A 21,432-nucleotide genomic window follows, 5' to 3' on the forward strand; every position below is an offset into this window, starting at 1 on the left:
AAAGAAGGCAAGTGTGAGGAGGAGAGAGACAAAGACAAGCCACTGGACACCATGAAAGAGAATCTAGTCAAAATTCCAGCTCCAAGGGCATTATGGATGCTAAGAGTCCTGTCCTCCACCTGCAGCTCTGAGAATACTGCCTGTCCTCTAGCAAGCTTTCTCCAAACCCTCATATCTGGACCGAGCTCCTCGTTCTTGGTGTCAAGCTGTTCCGGTGAGCAGCTCCAGGCTATTTCTCCCCCTGCGCTCCCATCCACAGGGACAGAGCACGCCACCACTGCAGGTCTCCAAGGCTCCATTTGGAACAGGGGTGATGGGGCGATTGATGCCCTAGAAGGACTAGGGAGGTGGCAGGAGATGGAAACTGGACAGGCTGGACAAAAACACTTGCAGACCCTGATCAGCACGCCCTCCAGGCCAGCGCTCCCTTTTAGCTCATCTCCATTGTCCTCCATCAGCTCCTCCCCAGAACTTCATTTGAAACTAATATTGGGAAGGGTCTGGGTGGAATGCCATTTGGCTGAAATTGAATCCCCTATGGGATGGCCAAAGACTCATCCTCCTTTTTATTTTCCTTCCAAACCCTGGGAAAGTCTCTGGGTCTTGTTTTGTTATCTGCAGAGTAAGATCAGGATTTCAGGCTCTCTACGGACCTTCCTCACTTCTACCTGGTGACCTGCATAACTCACGCCCTCTCCCGACATCACATGTGGCATGGACTCACACTCACGCTCAGCGTTCAGTCCTATTTCTCAGCCTCGTCTCCACACGTGGTGTCCCTTTGCCCTCCTCAAAGCAAGTCTGGTGCCTTTCAGCACTGACATTCTGATGGATGCCTCTGCCTCCTCACCCTCCCACTTATCACAGGAGAACTTCCTCCCAGCTCCCCCTCACCACACTGGCTGCTTTATGCCATTCATTTTTATTATTATGGCAAAATATGCATAACTTATTTTTTATCATTTTAACCATTTGTCAGCATTCAATTTGGTGACATTAAGTGCATTCACAATATTGTGTAACCATCACCACTGTCTCATCATCCCCAGTACAAATTCTGTCCCCATCCCCAGATAACCTCTAATCTACTTTGTCTCTATGAATTTCATTATTTTAGGTTTCTCTTATAAATGGAATATGCAGTATTTGTCCTTCTGTGTCTGGTGTATTTAGCCTAGTACGATGTTTTCAAAAAGTCTATCCATGCTGTAGCATATATAAAAATTTCCTTTCTTTTGATGACTAAATAATATGTCATGGTATGGATATACCACAGTTTACTTATCCATTCATCCATCAATGCACACATGGGTTGCTTCTACCTTTTGGCTGTTGTGAATAATGCTGCTATGAACATTGATGTGCAAATATCCCTGCCTTCAATTTTTTTCAGGATCTACCTAGCAGTAGGATTGCCAGATCCTATGGTAATTTTGTGTTTATATTTTTGAAGAGCTGCCAAACTATTCACAGAGGTTGTACCATTTTGTATTCCCACCAGCATTGTATGGCGGTTCCAGTTTCTCCACGTCTTCACTAACACTTGTTATCTTGTTTCTGGATTATAGCCCCCCTAGTAAGTGTAAAATGGCTTCTTCTTAACTTCCCTCAACACCCAAGATCTTTGTACTTTTGTCTGTCAGCCCTAACCTTACAGCACACTAGGCACAAATAACCCAGTTGAAGGCTGAAGGCTCCTTAAGGCCAGGTTCTATTGTCCACAGGCCACCAGGCAGGGCCCAAGTGTGGCATGTCAGTGGAAATAGCCAGTGTCTCCATGAACCAGTTTTGGTCACAGTTGTCTGCCTTACACTGGAAGGTCCTGAACCCAGCTGTCAGTCCTCCCTGGCAGAACCTGTAATGCCCAATGACTTAATAGTGGTGTTTGAGGAATAGGGAGAAAAACAAATGAAAGAGGATGTTTTTAAAATTGGAGGACACTGAAACTAAAAAGACAGGACCCAAAGAGTGAAATGGGGGAGGAGAAAGATTGAAGGAGAGAACTAATCCCAGAATCCAATCTCCAGTGAGGCAGATTCTGCAAGCTCCTTGGCAGTGCCTGATTCTGATGCCTCATGGATCCGAGCTGGGAAATTGAAGAGATGGTGCAGCCCAGCTCCATGCCTCCTTCACTACGAATCACCTGCAGGGGGCTGAGGGGCACAGCTTCCCCTGGGGCTCTGCTGGGCTCCAAGGAGCCTGGGTGCCCCCAAGAATTTCAGTTGGGGCCTCAGCAGGCTGTCCAGCCATTGTCAAGACAGTTGTAGCTCTGGACATTGCTAAGGGAGCTTCTCATTGCCAGGCCCTGGAGGGCTGCAGGCTGCCCCAGGAGAGGCGCCCTTGGGGACGTGGCCACAGTGGAACCTGTGTGGTCCTGCTAAACAGTCAGTGGCTTTGTCCCTGCTTCTTCATGTCCAGACAGCCATGGGAAAAGCAAAAGAGATGCTCAGAAGCTCACTAACAAGGTGGAATAAGGGAGATGACTGGAGACAGCCAGAAGGTCCAGAGAGAGGACTGAGAGTGAGCACACACTAGGGCAAAGGGGGAATGGAGAACACTGATCAAAGGTAAATCCAGTGTGTAGGTCTAAACTGCGACGCTTTCCCCTCTCTGGCACCTTCTCACTCCCTCTTTTCTCATCTCTCTCCCAGTTACTATCAAAGGATAATTTATGAAGGGCTCGAGGCATTGGATATTCCCTGTATTTCAATCTAACTTTTTGTAATCTCCAGTGAACAGCTCGGCTGCCTCTGCCTGTCAGGGAATTTAAATTGCAGATGGGATGGTGAACCTGTGCCCAGAGCAGGAGCAGCCCCTCTGGTGAGCACCAGCATTGCTTAGCAACTAGGCCGGGAAGAACTTTAAGAAGCAGCAGAAAGTTCCACTCTGGAAAGTGCCCTTGAGCCAGGGCATCTCCTGGGAACAGGGAAGGAGTATCCCAGAAAGAAACAGCAGCCAGGCAAGAGATCTGCTCACCCCAGGGTCAGGGGTATGGCCAGGGGGTACAGTCAGCACCACTATGCTCGGTCACCATTGAGTGTGTCCTTTGCCAAGGGACAGAATGCCCTCCAGCCTCCATGTAGTTTTTGACATTTATTGTTTTGGAGAGAGATTTCAAATGCATGGTATCTTCCCTATGTGCCCCCTCACACCTCACACACCAACAGCAAGTAGAAATGGAAATGAATAATCCCAACACTCTAACATATACACAACATGCACACACACACTGATACGGTTTGGCTGTGTCCCCACCCGAATCTCATCTTGAATTATAACTCCCACAATTCCCATGTGTCATGAGAGGCACCCAGTAGGAGCTAACTGAATCATGGGGCTGGGTCTTTCCCGTGCTGTTCTTGTGACAGTGAATGAGTCTCACGCTATCTGATGGTTTTATAAAGGGGAGTTCCTCTGCACAGGTTCTCTTCTCTTGTCTGTCACCACGTGAGAGGTGCCTTTCGCCTTCTGCCACGATTGTGAGGCCTCCCCAACCACGTGGAACTGTGAGTCCATTAAACTTCTTTCTTTTGTAAATTTCCTGGTCTTGGGTATGTCTTTATCAGCAGCGTGAAAACAGACTAATACACAGACATAATCACAAGCTGAGATAGGTAAGCACTTATGCTACTGAAAACAAAATGCCAGCAAATACCCACAGCAGGTCAAAAGGAACAAACCATTAAATCTGCTCCTTTTCCCAGCTCAGTTCTTGGGACAGTGTTTCCTTAATTATGGCCTTCCCTCAATAAAGTATTTGCTACATTTAGCATCCTAGTCTGAAAGGCAAGAATGTCCCAACTATGCCTGAGGCCATCATTAAGGCATATGCTTTTACAGTGGAGCTTGAACAACATGGGTTTGAACCGCACAAGACCGCTTGGACGTGAATTTTCTTTCAACTCTGCCACCCTAAGACAGCAAGACCAATGCTTTCCATTCCTCAACGTGGAGATAACAAGGATGAAAATGTTATGATGATGAATAGTAAATATATTTTCTCTTCCTTAAGGTTTTCTTAATCACAATATCTTTCCTCTAGCTTACTTCGTTGTAAAAACACAGTATAAAGTACATATAACATACAAAACGTTTTATTCAACTATTTATGGCATTTGTAAGGTTTCCAGTCCACAGTAGACTTTTAGTAGTTAAGGTTTTAGGGAATCGAAAGTCATTCTTGGATATTCAACTATGTGGGGGTGTTCAGCACCCCTAAACCCCGTATTGTTCAAGGGCCAATTGTACTTAAATAATTGGCTTGAAAATAAAAATGTAAATAGTAGTTCAGTGTGAATGTTTGGCAAAGTCTGCAGATTCTGGTGTTCCATCAACTTAGAACTATGACGTACCTTACACACAGTCACAGAAAAACACCCCCAAGTCAGACACACCCAACTACTCCTGGCCTGTGTCTACAAGAAAGCTAGTATATTTTCTGGGTTCCTGTTTTGGTTTGAATCATGTCTTACCTAAAAAAGATACATTGAATTCCTGATCCCCAGTACAACAGAATGTGAATTTATTTGGAAATAGGGTCATTACAGATGTAACTAATTAAGATGCGGTCATACTGGAGTGTACTAATACAGTTCTATTAGTGCATTCTCATGCTGCTAATAAAGACATACCCAAGACTGGGTAATTTATAAAGGGAAGAGATGTAATTGGCTCACAGTTCCACATGCCTGGGGAGACCTCACAATCATGTTGGAAGGCAAGCAGGAGCGAAGTGATGTCTTACATGGCAGCAAGCAAGAGGGCATATGCAGGGAAACTCTCCTTGATAAAACCACCAGATCTCATGCGACTTATTCACTCTCACGAGAACAGCATGGGAAAACCCTGCCCCTATGATTCAATTACTTCTCACCAGGTCCCTCCCAGAACACGTGGGGATTATGGGAGCTACAATTCAAAATGAGATTTGGGTGGAGACACAGCCAAACCATATCAACTGTCATGTGAAGATTCAGGGACACAAGGAGAACTCCATGTGAAAATGAAGGCAAGACTGGAGTCATGCAGCTGCTGCAACACCAAGGATTAGCAGCAACCCAGAGTGTGGCCCTGCCAACACCATGATTTCAGACTTCTGGCCTCCAGAATTGTGAGACAACAGAATTCTGCTGTATTAGGCCACCCAGTTTCACCCTAGGAAACACACACAGTCCCTTTTTGTTATTCTGTGGGAGGGTCCAGGAAGGTCCTGTTTACAGACAGTGACAACTTGCTGTGGGATAGAAATGAGTCTGCAGAGGAGAGAGCTGGCCTTGCAGGTTGAGCTTCTGGACACAGATGCTCAGATGGAGTTTGAAGGATTGAAAATCTTTGTGACTTGGGGCAGAGAAATTGATATTGACTTTTTGGTTAAACTGTTATTTTTCATTAAAAGTTTGCTCGATAGACAGTTCATGGCCCTTGAGTGGAACGTGGGGAAGCAGTGCTTTTCAGAGGGCTCAGGCTGATGCAGGGCCCAGCACCTTTGCCCTCATCTTGCTCAGATGCTGCCTGTTGCAGCTGTTAGCTTGTCCTGCTTCTGCAGGGGAAGGAACATACTCCAGGGCTGGTACCCTCCTATCTCCCTGTCTGTATCCCATAGAGTGCTATGCACTTAGGTGCTCAGCAAATGTGTGGCGAATCAGATGCATGGGGCATAAAGTATAAAAATCATTATCTGCTCAAACACTCCTAGTGAAGCACCTGTTGAATTAGCACTCAAATCCATTCATTTCTGAATTATTATTACTGCTGTATTACAAATTCCCCGTTTGACGTGGGAACAATCCTGTTTTTCCTTTTGAGTCATTCAGAGTATTGTTTTGCATAAAGCTAAAGTACCTGACTTTATCTTCCTGGAAATTCCATGAGGTAGTGTGGTGGGTTTGATTACCCCACAGCTGAGAGACTGAGCTAAGTATGGGATCTGAGCTCTGACTGGCAAGGAAAGCTGCAAGGGGTGTGGGCTGAGAGTTGGAAGAAGATGGTTCTAGACTTGCTCACTGGATGTGCAAGTGACTTCACCCCATGACAGGGTATCAGAGATACCAACCTGTTAAATGAAGGCATCAACAGCTTAACCATTCTGCATAGCACTCTTTGACCTGCTATCTCCCCACTGTGGTAGACAGAAAAGTGCCACTGAGATTCCCCATTTCTGTGGTCAGTAGAGACCCTCCCCTCCCCTCCCCACCTCACAACTGACAGCTCCTTCAAGGTCAGCTTCAACTGAGCCACATCAGGGATCTGAGAGAGGCACAGGCATCAGAGGCCTGATCATTTTGTCCTGATGGGCAATTCACACTCCAAAACTTCCGAGGATTTTGGGGACCTGTGTGACAGACTCAATTCAGCTTCTGCCTTTTCTCAGTCCTACTTCGTCCCTTTCTTTTCAGAGGTATTGATCCCTAACAACATCTCATAGACCAAACTCCATCCCAGCATCTGCATCCAGAAGGCACAACTTGCGACACCAAGTGTATTAGTCCGTTCTCACACTGCTAATAAAGACACACCCGAGACTGATAATTTATTTATAAATGAAAGAGGTTTAGTGGACCCACAGTTCCAGATGGCTGGGGAGGCCTCACAATCATGGTGGAAGGCAAAGGAGAAGCAAAGGCACGTCTTACATGGAGGCAGGCAAAAGAGCATGTGCAGGGGCAGCACCCTTTATAAAACCTTCGGATCTCATGAGACTTACTCATTATCACAAGAACAGCATGGGAAAGGAAAGACCCGCCCCCATGATTCAAATACCTCCCTCCAGGTCTTTCCCACAACCTGCGGGGACTAAGGGAACTACAATTCAAGATGAGATTTGGGTGGGGACACAGCCAAACTATATCACCAAGTCTCTCCTCTGCAGACTTTTTCAAAAGTTGTGATTAAATAGATATAGCATAAAATGTACCATTGTAACCATTTTTAAGTATACAGTTCAGTGGCATTAAGTACATTCCCATTGTTCTGCAACCATCACCACCATCCATTTCCAGAACTTTTTCATCTTCCCAAATGGAAACTCCACACTCACTAAACAACAGCTCCCCATTCCCCCCTCCCCCTCGTCCCTGGTAACTTCTTTTCTACTTTCTGTCTTCATTATTTTGCCCATTCTAGACATCTCATATAAGTGGAATCATACAGTGTTTGCCCTTTTGTGACTAGTTTATTTTATCTAGCTTGTCTTCAAGGCTCATCCATGCTGTAGCATGCATCATGGTTTCCTTTTTTGTAAAGTCTGGATAACAATTCTGCATGTGTACTTACCACATTTTGTTTATTCATTCCCCCATCAGTGCATCACTGGACACTTGAGTTGCTTCCACTTTCCAGCTATTGTAAATAATGCTGTGCAGACTTATTTCATCTCACGCCAACTACCCCCTTATACAGATGGGCCTTCCTAGCCTCCTTCAGGATGACCAAGAGCTAAGAGGAAAGGCAGGCATATTCATAGTTTCCCAATCATGGGATCAAGAGGGGCAATTGTTCCAGCCCCTCACTGCCTCAATGTGATTAGTTGGGCAGTGTCCTGAGACCAGATGTAGGCAAACAGACAAGGCCATATTTGCTTTCCAAGGAGAAAAAAAGGTACACAAGATGCACATGTGAATGACCGAAAAGCCCCGGGCCAATCCAGGAAAGAGTCGTGCTCCTGCATCCTTTCTGGGATCTCTTTCCCCACAACACTGTCTGTGGTATTCCTTGGAGGGGTGAACAGGAGGTGAGCATCGCGCTCTGGGCTTTGCCTTGTCCTGCATCCCACTCTGCACTAGCCAGGGGGAGCCCAGGAAGGTTGATATGTTACAAATAATAATCCCTGACCTGAAAAAAAAATGATTGAATGCAGTCATGCAACAGCAGCTTTTTGGATGCCTAATGTGTGCTAGGCTCAGTGCTAGGCATATGCCACCTAGCCATCGAGGTCACCCTTCCAAGAGCTGAGGAACCCCCAGTGTAGGTCTCCAAATATAGTGGGGCAGTCCCAACCAAGCACAAGACAAATGCCCAAGGGCGCTGTCCTCTCTGGGATGTGAACTCTGCTCCCGCTCCAAAGACCTGTGCTCCCTGAGTTTCAGGGCAGTTCCCCATCCATCCATGCATCCATCCATTCATTCCACAGTTGTCTTCTCTTCTGCCAGATGCTGTTCTGGGGAAGTAAATGCCTGTCCAAGAATGGTGAAGAATGCAACCCAAGTGGATAAAAAAATGCACACATGCACGCACACACACACACATACAGAGAATGAAAAATATTGCTCAGTGATGAAGATGTGCCCTCATCTCAAAACTATAAGATAGAGCCTCTGACCAACTCCCGTAGGAGGAGAAGCACACCTCATGCCCTGCCCGCAGCAGGTCAGCAGTCAGCAGGTGTGGGAGTACTTTCTCTGGCTGCTCTCTCTGTAGGAGACCTTGGGTTGAACAGCCATGAGTCAGTCCCTACCTTCAGAGGGTCCCTCAACTGCATCCCTTAGCACCAAGTGGCCCCTAATGAAGACTCGAGGCCACCCATCCAAACATGATCTTAGTTGTCAGTTGTCACTCAGGAACGAAAAAGCCCAAACCGAAGGCACGTGTGCTCTCCTTCTGTGCCAGAGAGCTCGCTGCCTATCACAAGCCAGGTATGGTGTATAGGAATAATAAGGCCCCTTGAATTACCCATTAAGTGCTGTCAGCAAATCACATGATTTCTTTTTTAATATTGCAAATATCTGGCCCCTGGAAAATGATGATGATGCTATCTCCACTCAGCTAGATGATAAACAGAGTTCCTGTGCCAGGGAGTCACCACCCCTCCTCCAGAGTTGTCTCAGAAAAGGCAAGGAAGGATGAGGAGAGGCTCCTGTGGTTTTGAGCTTCAAGTCCCATCTTCATCTGGCACAAATGCCCCTACACTGCACCTCCCTCCAGCCAATGTTCCCTGGCTTTCCTGACAGCATGGCTGAGGCATAAATGCCACTTCCTCTGAGTGGCCTTCTCTGACTGCCTTACCTAAACAGGCACCTTGCACTGTTCACCCTCCAAGCACCTGCTTTTTCATTCCCAGCATTACACCTGTTTGCTTGTTTAATGCATCACTTATTAAACAATAAGCTCTGTGAGGGCTGTCTTGTTAATTATTCAACCCACAGTGCCTAGCACATTGTAGGGCACATAGTATGACCCCAGTAACCACTTGTTAAGTAACTTAATACTCAGTAAACACTGCTTGACAGATCCACACTTCCTAGAACAGTCAGTGCTTCTCAAACCTCATCGTGCATCAGATCACCTAGAGGGTTTGTTAAGCCACAGATTACTAGACCCCACCCTCAGTGTCTGGTGCAGTAGGTCTGGGTGGGGCCTGTGGATTTGCATCTCCAACAACATCCAAGGTGATGACAATGTTTCTGGTACAGGGGACCCACTTTGAGAATCACATCCCTGAGAACTGCTCATAAATGCAGACGCTCACTTTCTGCTCTCCTGGCTTCTGGGCGTATTTATCAGAGCTGTCCATGTGACTCTAAGTGACAGATGCAAAACACGGGGTTCTTCAGATCCAGTTTGTCCAAACTGAATAAAAGTATTCTTATCCCTAATAGTGGGAAGGTAACTTGAGGCCAGTAGATGCAAAGTGAGGTGAGTTGCTCAGCAAGTCCTGGCAGATACAGCACAGAACTCTGCGTACCAGATACACAGTTTCCTGTTCCAATCACTGAGCTGCACTTTTCTGACACCAACTGTAGAAATGAGTTGGCTTCCAAGTGGCTTATTAGAGAACAAATTATTCCCTGTTTTTCTACTCTTTCCATGTGAGTTAATCTGCAAGTCTAAAGTCCAAGCAGGTGCCAGAGTTATTCCTGCAACTGGCACCAAATTGCATTCAGAAAGCACAATTAGCAGTTCATTAATGTGCCTCAGAATGGGATAATCTACATTTTACCCAAAGGCAGCCTCCATCCCCACTGCACTTTACCCTAACGTGCCAACATACAGGTTGCCTGGCTAACCGGGCCTTTGCACATCCCACCATTTGCCAGGTGACAGTCCTTACCTATTCACTGGACCAGAGGAGGAAGGACCCACCCTCCACAGTTCAGGATCCAAGAAGCACTCTCTATTCATCTTTTCTTCTTCTTCTCCCTGTTCTTCTTCTTCTTTTCTTCTTCTTTTTCTTCTTCTTCCTTCTTCTTCTTCTTCCTTCTTCTTTTCCTCCTCCTTTCTGCTTCTTCTTCTTTTCCTCCTCCTCTTCCTCTTCGTCCTTCTTCTTTTCCTTCTTCTCCTCCTCCTTCTTCTTCCTTCTTCCTCCTCCTCCTCTTTCTTCTCCTTTCTCTTCCTCTTCCCCTTCCTTCCTTCCTTTCTTCCTTACTTCCTTCTTTCTTTCTTTCTTTCCTTCCTTCCTTCCTTCCTTCCTTCCTTCCTTCCTTCCTTCCTATTCCTTCCCTGCTTAAACTATTCAGTCTGCAAACCATTAGTGAGACCTAAAAGAGCAGGCACCTGTGCCAGAGCAGGAGGGAGATGCAGTGGCCCACAGAGGTGTTGGAGACCAACAGTATATTGAGGCTGAGGCTATGACAGAGGAATGAGAGGGTGACCAGAGCTGAACCAAGCATGGTGTGTGGGGCTCCACGGAGATGAGGAGCTTGGGCAGCATGAGACAATGAGCATGGAGTGTGGAGACCTGAGGAATGGGGAGGGCTTCTGCCTTAGGTCAGAGGACAGCCCAGCACAGGCTAGAGACAAAATTGCATGAGGAGGGCATCTATGCCAGGAAGGAGTGATGGCAGCAATGGAAGATTGGTGACACATAGGGAGATTTATCAATTAAGGAAATATGTTCAAGATGACTACAGCCAGGATTCCTGCTGGCAGTGAGGGGAGCCACAAATATAAAAAGAAAAAAAAAAAACTAAAGTGAATCCTGAGGTGTTAGAATTTATAGTATATATGTGAACTTGGGATTTTTAATAAATAGACAAATCAATATGTAAATATGAATGCAACTTTATGTGTACACATACCTATATGTAAACATACACGTATATATTTCTTCACTCTGTCCCCCAAGAGGGCCTGAGGAACACTCCAACACCAGTGATCACATCTAACCTCCTGGATCTGGGTTTCTAAACAGCATTCTTCTCTACAAGGAAGCAGGACTCTCCAGGCTGGTGCAGGAAAGTACAAGATGAGCCTGGAATGTCTCGTTGTGCCAGAAGTAAAGACGTGCTCAAAGTGTGAAGGGAAGATGAGAAAAGCACACAGAAGCCTGCCTGGAGGGACTCCTACTGGCCAACTCAGAGGCAAACAGAGCAAAAAAAATAAATAATGAAGATCATAGGTTGCAATCCATTGAACAAGATATAAAACCATGAGCTCATGCCAATAAAAATAGATAAGTGAACAAGGCTGATCTCCAAGTATCTCCACACATGATTACTTACAAAGAGGAAAAGAGTAGCTTAATGGTGGAAATGCCTGGCAGACACTACCGCAAGCAAGTAATCAAAGTCAGCATCCCTCATTCCAAGACAAAACAGAATCGTGTGCCGCCTGATAAGATGTGATGAGAAGTTTCTGTGAAACTCTTGCCAAAGATGTATGGTCTGAAATTAATCATGAGGAAATGTCCTACAAAGCCAAAGTGAGGGGCATGCATTAAACAGTTGGCCGGTAGTCTTCAAAAGCATCCAGATCCTAAGCATTAAGGAAAGACTGGGGAACTATTCCAGATGGAAGGACACTATAGAGACGAGACAAGTAAATACAGTGTGGGATCTTGGACTAGATCCTTTTGCTATAAAGATTATTCCTGGGGCAACTGGCACAACGTGAATGGGGGCTGAGGATTCAATCAGTTCCTTTCCTGCCTTTGATGGTTGTCCTCCGGTCACATAAGAGCATGTCTTTGTTGATAGGATATGTAAACTAAAGCATTCAAGGGTGATAGACATCACTTCAGCAACATACTCTGAAATAGTTCTAGAAAAAGAACGATGTTTTGCTGTACTTACAGCTCTTCTTTATGAATGAGATTGTTTGAAAAACACCATTTAAAAAGCTATCACTGTGATGCCCAGTAAAAGCCTTCAGTCTCCTTCAGCCCACATTATCTGTCCATGCTTGCGATGAGCTCAGTCTGCTTAGAGATGCTGAGTGAGTCAGCCTCACACCATGGTGCTGAGGTCATCACAGTCATGCCCACCATCTAAAATATCCTGCATGGAAGAGGGAATTAAGGGGGAGACTGGTGGACTCCATGCTCTTCTGGAGCCCTGCATTGATTTCAGGAAGGATTCAGGCCACAAGAACTGGGAAGATAGACGTCTCTATCATGTTGGCATTGGGTGTGTGGTCATAAGAGCAATGTCCCGACTTCCAGTCTCATGTCTGGCCCCCACAGGTGCTCTGCTCTCAGGGGTGTACCCTGGGAAGCTTCTGCCTCCTCCTCTTCCATGTGAGGAAGGCTGACAGAGCAGGGCTGTCTATCCTGGAGCATGGGTTGAAAGAAGGGGCGTGTTCCTCTCAGGGCTTGGAGCTCCTGCCTAGGACAAGAAGCCCTTCCAAGGAAAAGAAGCCTCTTCCTATGTAGTTCTAAGTCTACATCTGTCACCATAGTGCAAACACAGCAAAAAGAGACTCATGTGCACCCAGGAAAGCGTGGTCAGGGTAGTGAAGGATCTGAAAACCATGTCATGAGAAGTGAAATCAGGTGAGATGGAGCATCTGTCTTCAAGTATGTGAGGCGGTGGCTCATGGGAGACACTAGACCTATCTTGTATAGCTCCAGATTAAGAACTAAAACCAACGGTGGGCAATGGAAAGAAGTGTAGTTCAGCCCCACATAAGGAAGGAACTTTCCAACACTGGCTGTCTCCAAAATGTCCCAGGTAGCCCACACAGCCTGAGACCCTAGAAGTGGGCAAGCAGACCCTGAAAGACCACCCGCAAGGGCTGCTGCAACGATGTTCAGACCAGACTATCCTGATGTAGATCAACTTCAGCCTCTAGGAAAAGGAGCCAGAGATTCAGTGAGCAGAGCAAAAATGGAGAATATTGGGCTTTGCTTATGCCAACAGGCTGGCCCAACAAACCAGCACAGCCTCTTCTCTCCCCAGCAGCACACCGTCTGCCACCCAGCCCAACATTTCCAACATTCAATGTGAATAAGTGTCAAATTCCATGGTCAGGGTTTCTAAGAAATGCCCAGAACTTCATGGTACCTTGGATAACTTACATATAAGACTCACTGGTCCCAGATTCCTGTGCCTCACCATCAGCACCACAGAGATTACCCCTAAGTCCAGCTTGACCACAGATCGACATGTTTATAGCAAAAGGACCCAGTCCAAAGTCCTCTGGCCTCTTGAAAAGGTGAGATGGGGCGTCTGCATGATGAATGCTTAGCCTCATCCTTCCATCATCAGTTTCCCTTACTTCTACCCTTGACCCTCCATCCCTTCCACATCATACAGGTGAGCAAGGAGCAGACCTAAGTGGAACAGAAAAGCCATTCTCTCCTTCCCACTTCACCAAGAGTTGGTGATGAAGACAAAAGGTCATCTCAGCCCCTAGAGAGAAACAGTAAGGTGCTCTGAGTCTAGTTATCATCATGATTTGCTTGGAGGCAAGGATAAAGTCAACACTGAATGTTTTAGACTTTTCCCTGAAAGTTGTAATCCACTGAAGGGTCTGTCATATACATATATAGGGTATGGTTTCAAATTTGTATTCATTGTTCCCACTGAACTTAATAAAAGGAGGAGACATGGTGATTTGAAGTCAGAGAAGGGGGCTTTCCTGTAGCACATGGAGAAGATGTTAAAGCTTATTGAGTCATCATATGGGACACATTATTCTCCAGGGGCCTAAATAAAGAATCAGAGCAGTGAGATCTTATTCAGCATTTGATGTTTCAGTTTCCCAAGAAACATTCTTCCTGTTGAATTTGCAGCTTGGATGCAATGCTAAGCAGACCCATTGGCCAACCCCTCCCATCGCCACACTCTCACTAAGAGTTTTAAGGAAAACCAGTAAAGATTTATTAAACATTTTTATTATTCAACGTATATTGCACTCAGATCCATTTGCACAAGTCACTTTTACAGAACTCATGTATTCACATTACACATTGTTAGCAACTTCATTTTAGTGTCTCAAAGTTTACCTAGTAGCAAAGTCCAAAGTTGAGAACAACTGACAACTAGATCTAGAAATACATATATATTTTTATTTCTGGAAACTCTGCTTACTTTACTTAAGTGTTGTTTCTGCTGCATTGCATGCTGCATGGTATTGCTCACTAATAACCCCTCTCTGTGGCATTATCTGCCCATGGTGGAAAAGCCAGCAAACATGCCCTGGGCAAAAGCAGGCACAAGCAGACAGTGTGCTGGACTGGCTGTCCCAAGACCTGGCATCCATGTTGTCTCTGCTGCTAACTCACTAGGTACCTTGGGAGAATCCCCTTCAATTCCTCTGCCTCGGGAATCCAATCTTTTCTATTTACTTCACAGAGTAATGGGGAAGAAACATCAAGATAATGGATGTGAAAGTGCTCAGAAAAATAGGAGGGGTCTTCAACCTATAAAGTTAAGCCTCTGTCATTAGGATCAGGTTCAGAAAATGAGGTCTGAACACAGGGCTGTAAAGCAGACAGGTTCTGAGACACGCCTAGCTCCATTCCTCATTTTACAGGTGAGAGCACCATGGGGTACACATCACAGCTACTCACAGGACAGCGGTGGGGCCAGTCAGGTTTGGATGGGACACTAGAAGCCCCAACCCATACTCAGATGCCCACCCAGCGGCCATCTAGCTGCCGCTTAATTACCTTTGTAGACCAGGAGCTCACCTCCTCAGAGGCAGCCCCTTTCACCTTTGAAAGGCTTAGGTGCTTAGGAAACTTTACCAAAACACGAGGAAGGGGAAGAAATTATGGTAGCCTTATCAGAGAAATGCAAATCAAAACCACAATGAGATACCATCTCAAAACCAAAATGAGATACCATCTCACACCAGCTAGAATGGTGATCATTAAAAAGTCAGGAAACAACAGGTGCTGGAGAGGATGTGAAGAAATAGGAACTCTTTTACACTGTTGGTGGGACTGTAAACTAGTTCAACCATTGTGGAAGACAGTGTGGCGATTCCTCAAGGATCTAAAACTAGAAATATCATTTGACCCAGCCATCCCATTACTGGGTATATAGCCAAAGGATTATAAATGCTGCTATGAAGACACATGCACACATATGTTTATTGCAGCACTAGTCACAATAGCAAAGACTTGGAACCAACCCAAATGTCCATCAATGATAAACTGGATTAAGAAAATGTGACACATATACCATGGAATACTATTCAGCCATAAAAAGGATGAGTTTATGTCCTTTATAGGGACATGGATGCAGCTGGAAACTATCATTCTCAGAAAACTATCACAAAGACAGAAAACCAAACACCGCATGTTCTCACTCATAGGTAGGAACTGAACAATGAGAACACTTGGACACAGGAAGGGGAACATCACACACCAGGGCCTTTTGTAGAGTGGTGGGAGGGGGAAGGGATAGCATTAGGAGATATACCTAATGTAAATGACAAGTTAATGGGTACAGCACACCAACATGTCACATGTATACTTATGCAACAAACTTGCATGTTGTACACATGTACCCTAGAACTTAAAGTATAATTTAAAAAAAAAAGAAAGAAATTATGGTGGCCTTTTCTCTTCTAATAATTGGTGTCACTGGTGCTAAAACAACCCCACAGACTGCATCTACCCCCTTTCCTATACAACGTGCATTGAGTCCACATGTGTTCCCTATGACACTTTTCTTCTCCAGCCTGTGCATCCCTACTTTCTTGGTTCCCACCTCACTTCAGTCTCTGTCATCCTGGTTACCCTGCAATCAGCATACTTGAATTTGTCCACAACTGGCTCCCAGCTCCTCTCCCAGGTGGCCATCTTGTCTTTGGCTATTGACAACCTGTATGTTCAGGAACTCATCTGTCACCTTCCTTTTGAGCAGCTACTGTCCACAGCTCTTTAATTCCACAGTAAGCCTGGGTGTCAGGCCTGGACAAAGAGAGCTCCACCTGCTCCTCGTACATGATTGATACCTAGCAGAAGACAATGACCTTGGAACAACCCAGGAAGGTGGATCCAGAGTCTGAGGCTTGGCTGGGGCGCTGGTCAGGGGCCCCCACTCCAGCAAGGAAGCCCCCTACATGTGTAGAAGGCATAAAGAGAGGCCTGTTGCCATGGTGACTGTCAGGCAGCCTAGCCTGCCTGAAGCCTGTGAGGAAAGGCTCTGGGAAGGATCGTAGTGAGATGCAGGAATTCACCCACAACCACTACCAATCCTCCAGGGGCATTTACTGAATCAAGCAGTGCCTGGGCTGTTTCAGTTGTGGTCCAGAGAGGAGGATTGGGCAGGGCTGGCATAATCCATTCCACAGGAGGGAAGGAGGCCTTCAAGTGTGTGTGTGTGTGTGTGTATGTGCATCTGTGCATGTGTGTGAGCATGATTGTGTGTGTGCAACTGTGTGTGCACCTGTGCATGTGTGTGTGCATGTTTCTGTGTGTGCTTGTGTGTGCATGTGTGTGCACCTGTGCATGTGTGTGTGCGTGTGTGTGCCTATGTGTGCTGACACATTGAACTGACACAGCACTGTCTTCTCCTTGGGCAAAGCCTCTTTCTTCAGGCGCCACAGTTATGTGAAGCATCTTGGAGCAGCTGGGGGGATATGAGCAAGACTGAGGGAGTCATTTCTCCTCCATGCCCCCAGAGCGCTCTGCCCACGCCTCCATTAGCACTAATTACATTGTGCTCTAATTCTCTGTTTACACGTCTGGCTCTCCCACCAGAGCAGCTCCAGTGCAGGGGCTGCATCTTGTTTTTATATCCCTGATTCCTAGGACCATTCTTGATATATAGTAGGTGTTCATTAAGGGTTGCCTGAATAAACAAATGAATCTCTGCCAAGGACAGAATCGGAGTGTTCTGACTTAAAATGGCAGCATGTGAGATTGAGGTTCAAATCTCACAACAGCTTTGTGCAGTTCCTGCCATGTGTAGGATACTGTGCTGGGCATACAGCCTCATCTTCAGGGACATCACACTCAGTGACAGGGACAAGGCAGTGGGCCATCATATTTGTAGGCTCAAATACCCAATTACCCAACATATTTGTAGGCTCATTACAAATTGTCTTTATTAACCAGTCATTCCTTCCTGGGACTGTAGAAAGCCTTTATTTGTTGACCTGTTTCCTGTCACTGTCAATACTTGAATGTAATGACATTGTATCTCTTTTAAAAGATTTCATAATTCAAATTTTTCACTAATTCAGACCAAGTTTCCACAAATTATTCTGAGTTAAAGAAGTTTGGTTGTGCTAAGTTGGCCCATACGAAATTGGTGCTATTCAACCATTTTTGACCTAGAAAAATGACAATTTTATATGGTTCAATCTAATACATTTCTTTTCTGGTACCCCTTTCCAAGGAACTAAAATCATTCTTTATTTCCATGCTTTCTTCCTACGGTATTTTAAAGATAAAAGTAGAAGAGTGGGATTGACTGCCACAGCCAGCAACCACCTGCCCCTCAGTTCACAAGTACAGAAACTGCAGACCTGTTGGGCACGAACTTAGCAGCCAGAGATGGGTGATGAGTGCCAGGCAATGACAGAACTGTGAGAGGAACCCAGAAGACTCACCACCAGGGTGCCTGCTTGGTAGGTTACCAAGGAAAGGCCTGGGCTTATTTCATGTTTATTTAGTTGTTTCTAATTTACGTACGGTCCAACTACTCTTTTTCATTCATAGGTTTATGCATTTTGACAAATGCATAGACTTGTGTAACTGCAATGAAGATAGAAAACAGTTCCATCATTGGTCAGTTTTTTGTTTGTTTGTTGTTTTTAAATAATCGCTTTTATCTTACCTGGTTCCTTTTTTATTTTATATCCACTTTAGTGGAGACATGCAACTGAAAACTGAGTGCATTTCTTGTAATAGCCTCATCAGATTTATCTGGCCTTTAGTCCTATTTGATGTTTCAAAGCCAGAGGAGAAAGGAAAGGAAGCAGTAGGATGAGATTTGGCACCAAGTTACATTGAGAGAAGAGCAGTGTTTTTCTCTAGATTCCCCATCTCTGATCAGAAGGACATACCAGCCAGGGAGGGAATCCTGTGAGGATAAACTTTGCCATGCATCCCAGGTGCACTCCTGGAGAATTATGCCTAATTCCAATTCTATCAAAGAGTCTATCAATCTCTGTTTCTGCTGGTCACCAAACGTTGCCTCCTCTCCTCCCACCCATGCATTCCCTAGCATTTCAAGTAAGCAGAAAATTGATCAAATCACTTGTAAATAAACTTAAATATAATGGACAAATTATTATTATTTAGGGAACCTTTTGAAATGTTTTTATATGAATAAATATCTTTCCGAAAGAATGGTTTTAAACCATAATGGACGGAATTTGTACATTCACATCAGGGTTGCTCTTTGAAACATTCCTGTAGGATGTTGTTGGCTTATTCCAAGTTTGCTGCTATTACCCAAAACATTGGTTGAACTTTGCTTCTGAAACTGCCTCCAGAATCAGTATACAAGACATATAAGAAAACCAGCCTTCTTTTTCAGGTCACATATATTTCCATCAAGTATATTTTCCTCTTCCTGGATATTTATGAGAGCTGCTCTCCACTGATTTTCATTAACCTAATGTCCAACCTTAAGGTCAGGAATAGAGCAGTCAAACATCATTAATTTGGAATCCACTATTTTGGAATAAGAAATAGTTCAGACAAGTAAACTTCAACCATACAATTGCTTTCTTTGAAAGAAGGACCCTTTGTTAAGCAAACTAATCATATATGCAAATCAAAAGGCAACTATTTAAAGCTACTCAAAAGAATAAACTGAATTGAATAAGCGTTCTCAAGTACATATACCCTATATTAAAGCATCCTTTACCCAACATATCTGTAGGCTCATTACACATTGTCTTTATTAACCAGTCATTCCTTCATGGGACTGTAGAAAGCCTTTCTTTGTTGACCTGTTTCCTGTCACTGTCAATACTTGAATGTAATGACATTGTATCTCTTTTAAAGGATTTCATAATTCAAACTTTTCACTAATTCAGACCAAGCTTCCACAAATTAGTCTGAATTAAAGAAGTTTGAGTTTACTAGGTTGACCTATATGAAATTGGTGCTATTCGACCATTTTTGACCTAGAGAAATGACAATTTTACATGGTTCAATCTAACACATTTCTTTTCTGGTGTCCCTTTCCAAGGAACTAAAAGCATTCTTTATTTCCATGCTTTCTTCCTGTGGTATTTTAAAGATAAAAGTAGAAGAGTGGGATTGACTGCCACAGCCCCCAACCACCTGCCCCTCAGTTCACAAGTACAGAAACTGGGAGATTTAACAGAAAGAAGAAAAACATTCAAAACACAACTGCTGCTTTTTTTGCTGTACAGAGCTTTTAAATTTGATGTGGTCCTACCTGTTTATTTTTGTTTTTGTTGCCTGAGCTTTTGGTGTTATTTCCATATAATCATTGCCAAGACCTATGTCACAAAGCTTTCCTGTATGTGTTCTAGGAGTTTTAGGGTTTCAGGTTTCATATTTAAGTCTTTAATCCATTTTGAGTTGATATTTACGTATGGTGTAAGATAAGGGTCCAATTTCATTCCTTTGTGTGTGAATATCCTGTTTTCCCAATACCATTTATTCAAGAGACTATCCTTTCCCCCTTGTGTGTCCTTGGCACTGTTGTGGAAAATCAGTTGACCATATACATGTGGATTTATTTCTGGGTTCTCTGTTCTGTTCCATTGGTCTAGATGTCTGTCCTTATGCAAGTACAATACTGTTTTTATTACTGTGGCTTTGTAATATATTTTGAAATCAGGAAGTATGATGCCTTCAGGTTTGTTCTCCTTTCTCAAGATTAGTTTGGCTATCCATGGTCTTTTGTGGTTTTACATGAATTGTAGAATTTTGCCTCTACTTCTGTAAAAAAAATTATTGGAATTTTTTTAGGTATTTGCATTGAATATGTAGATTGATTTGTGCAGTAGAAACACTTTAACAATATTAAATCTTTCAATCCACGAACATAGGTCTTTCTTGGTTGTGTCTTCTTTAACCTCTTTGTCACTATTTTAGAGTTTTCAGTTGACAAGTCTTTCATCTCTTTAATTAAATTTATACCTAAGGCCAGGTGTGGTGGTTCATGCCTGTAATCCCAGCACTTTGGGAGGCCAAGGCAGGCAGATCACCTGAGGTCAGGAGTTTGAGACCATCCTGGCTAATATGGTGAAACACCATCTCTACTAAAAATACAAAAAAGTAGCTGAGAGTGGTAGTATGCACCTGTAAACCCAGCTACTCGTGGTGGGGCTGAGACAGGAGAATTGCTTGAACCCAGGAGGCGGAGGTTGCGTTGAGCCAAGATCACAGCACTGCACTCCAGCCTACGTGACAGAGTGAGACTCTATCTCAAAAAAAAAAAAAAAAATTATACTTAAGTATTTTATTCCTTTTGGAGCTATTGTAGGTAGGATTGTTTTCCTAATTTCCTTTTCAGATAGTTCGTTGTTAATGTAGAGAAATGCAAGAATCAACAGAGTAAAAAGGCAACCCACGAAATGGGAGAAAATATTTGCAAACCATATCTCTGATATAGGGTTAATCTCCAAAATATATTAGGAACTCCTACAACTCAATCACACACAAAAAAATAACTAATAATACAATTTTTAAAAGGCTAGGGACTTGGATAGACATTTCTCCAAAAAAACATACAAATGGTCAACAGATACAGGAAAAATACTCAATATTACCAATGACTGGGGAAATGCAAATCAAAACTACAATGAGACATCTATCTCCTCACATTGTCAGAATGGCTATTGTCTGAAAATAAAAATTAAAAAAACACAGTGCTAGTGAAAATGTAAGAGAACTTGAAACCCTTGCACACTATCGGTGGGAATGCAAAATGGTGCAACCACCATGAAGAACAGTATGGAGGTTCTTCACGAAATCAAAAATAAACTACCATATGGCTTAGCAATCCCACTTCTGATTATCTATCCAAAAGAATTAAAATCAAAATCTCGGCCGGGCACGGTGGCTCACATCTGTAATCCCAGCACTTTGGGAGGCCAAGGCGGGCGGATCACGAAGTCAGGAGTTCAAGACCAGCCTGACCAACATGGTGAAACCCCTTCTCTACTAAAAGTACAAAAGTTAGCCAGGCACGGTGGCACATGCCTGTAGTCCCAGCTACTTGGGAGGCTGAGGCAGAATTGCTTGATCCTGGGAGGTGGAGGTTGCAATGAGGCAAGATTGCATCATTGCACTCCAGCCTGGGCAACAGAGCGAGACTCCATCTCAAAAAAGAA

This window comes from Macaca nemestrina, chromosome 4 (assembly GCF_043159975.1).
Source record: "Macaca nemestrina isolate mMacNem1 chromosome 4, mMacNem.hap1, whole genome shotgun sequence".
Lineage (NCBI taxonomy): Eukaryota > Metazoa > Chordata > Mammalia > Primates > Cercopithecidae > Macaca > Macaca nemestrina.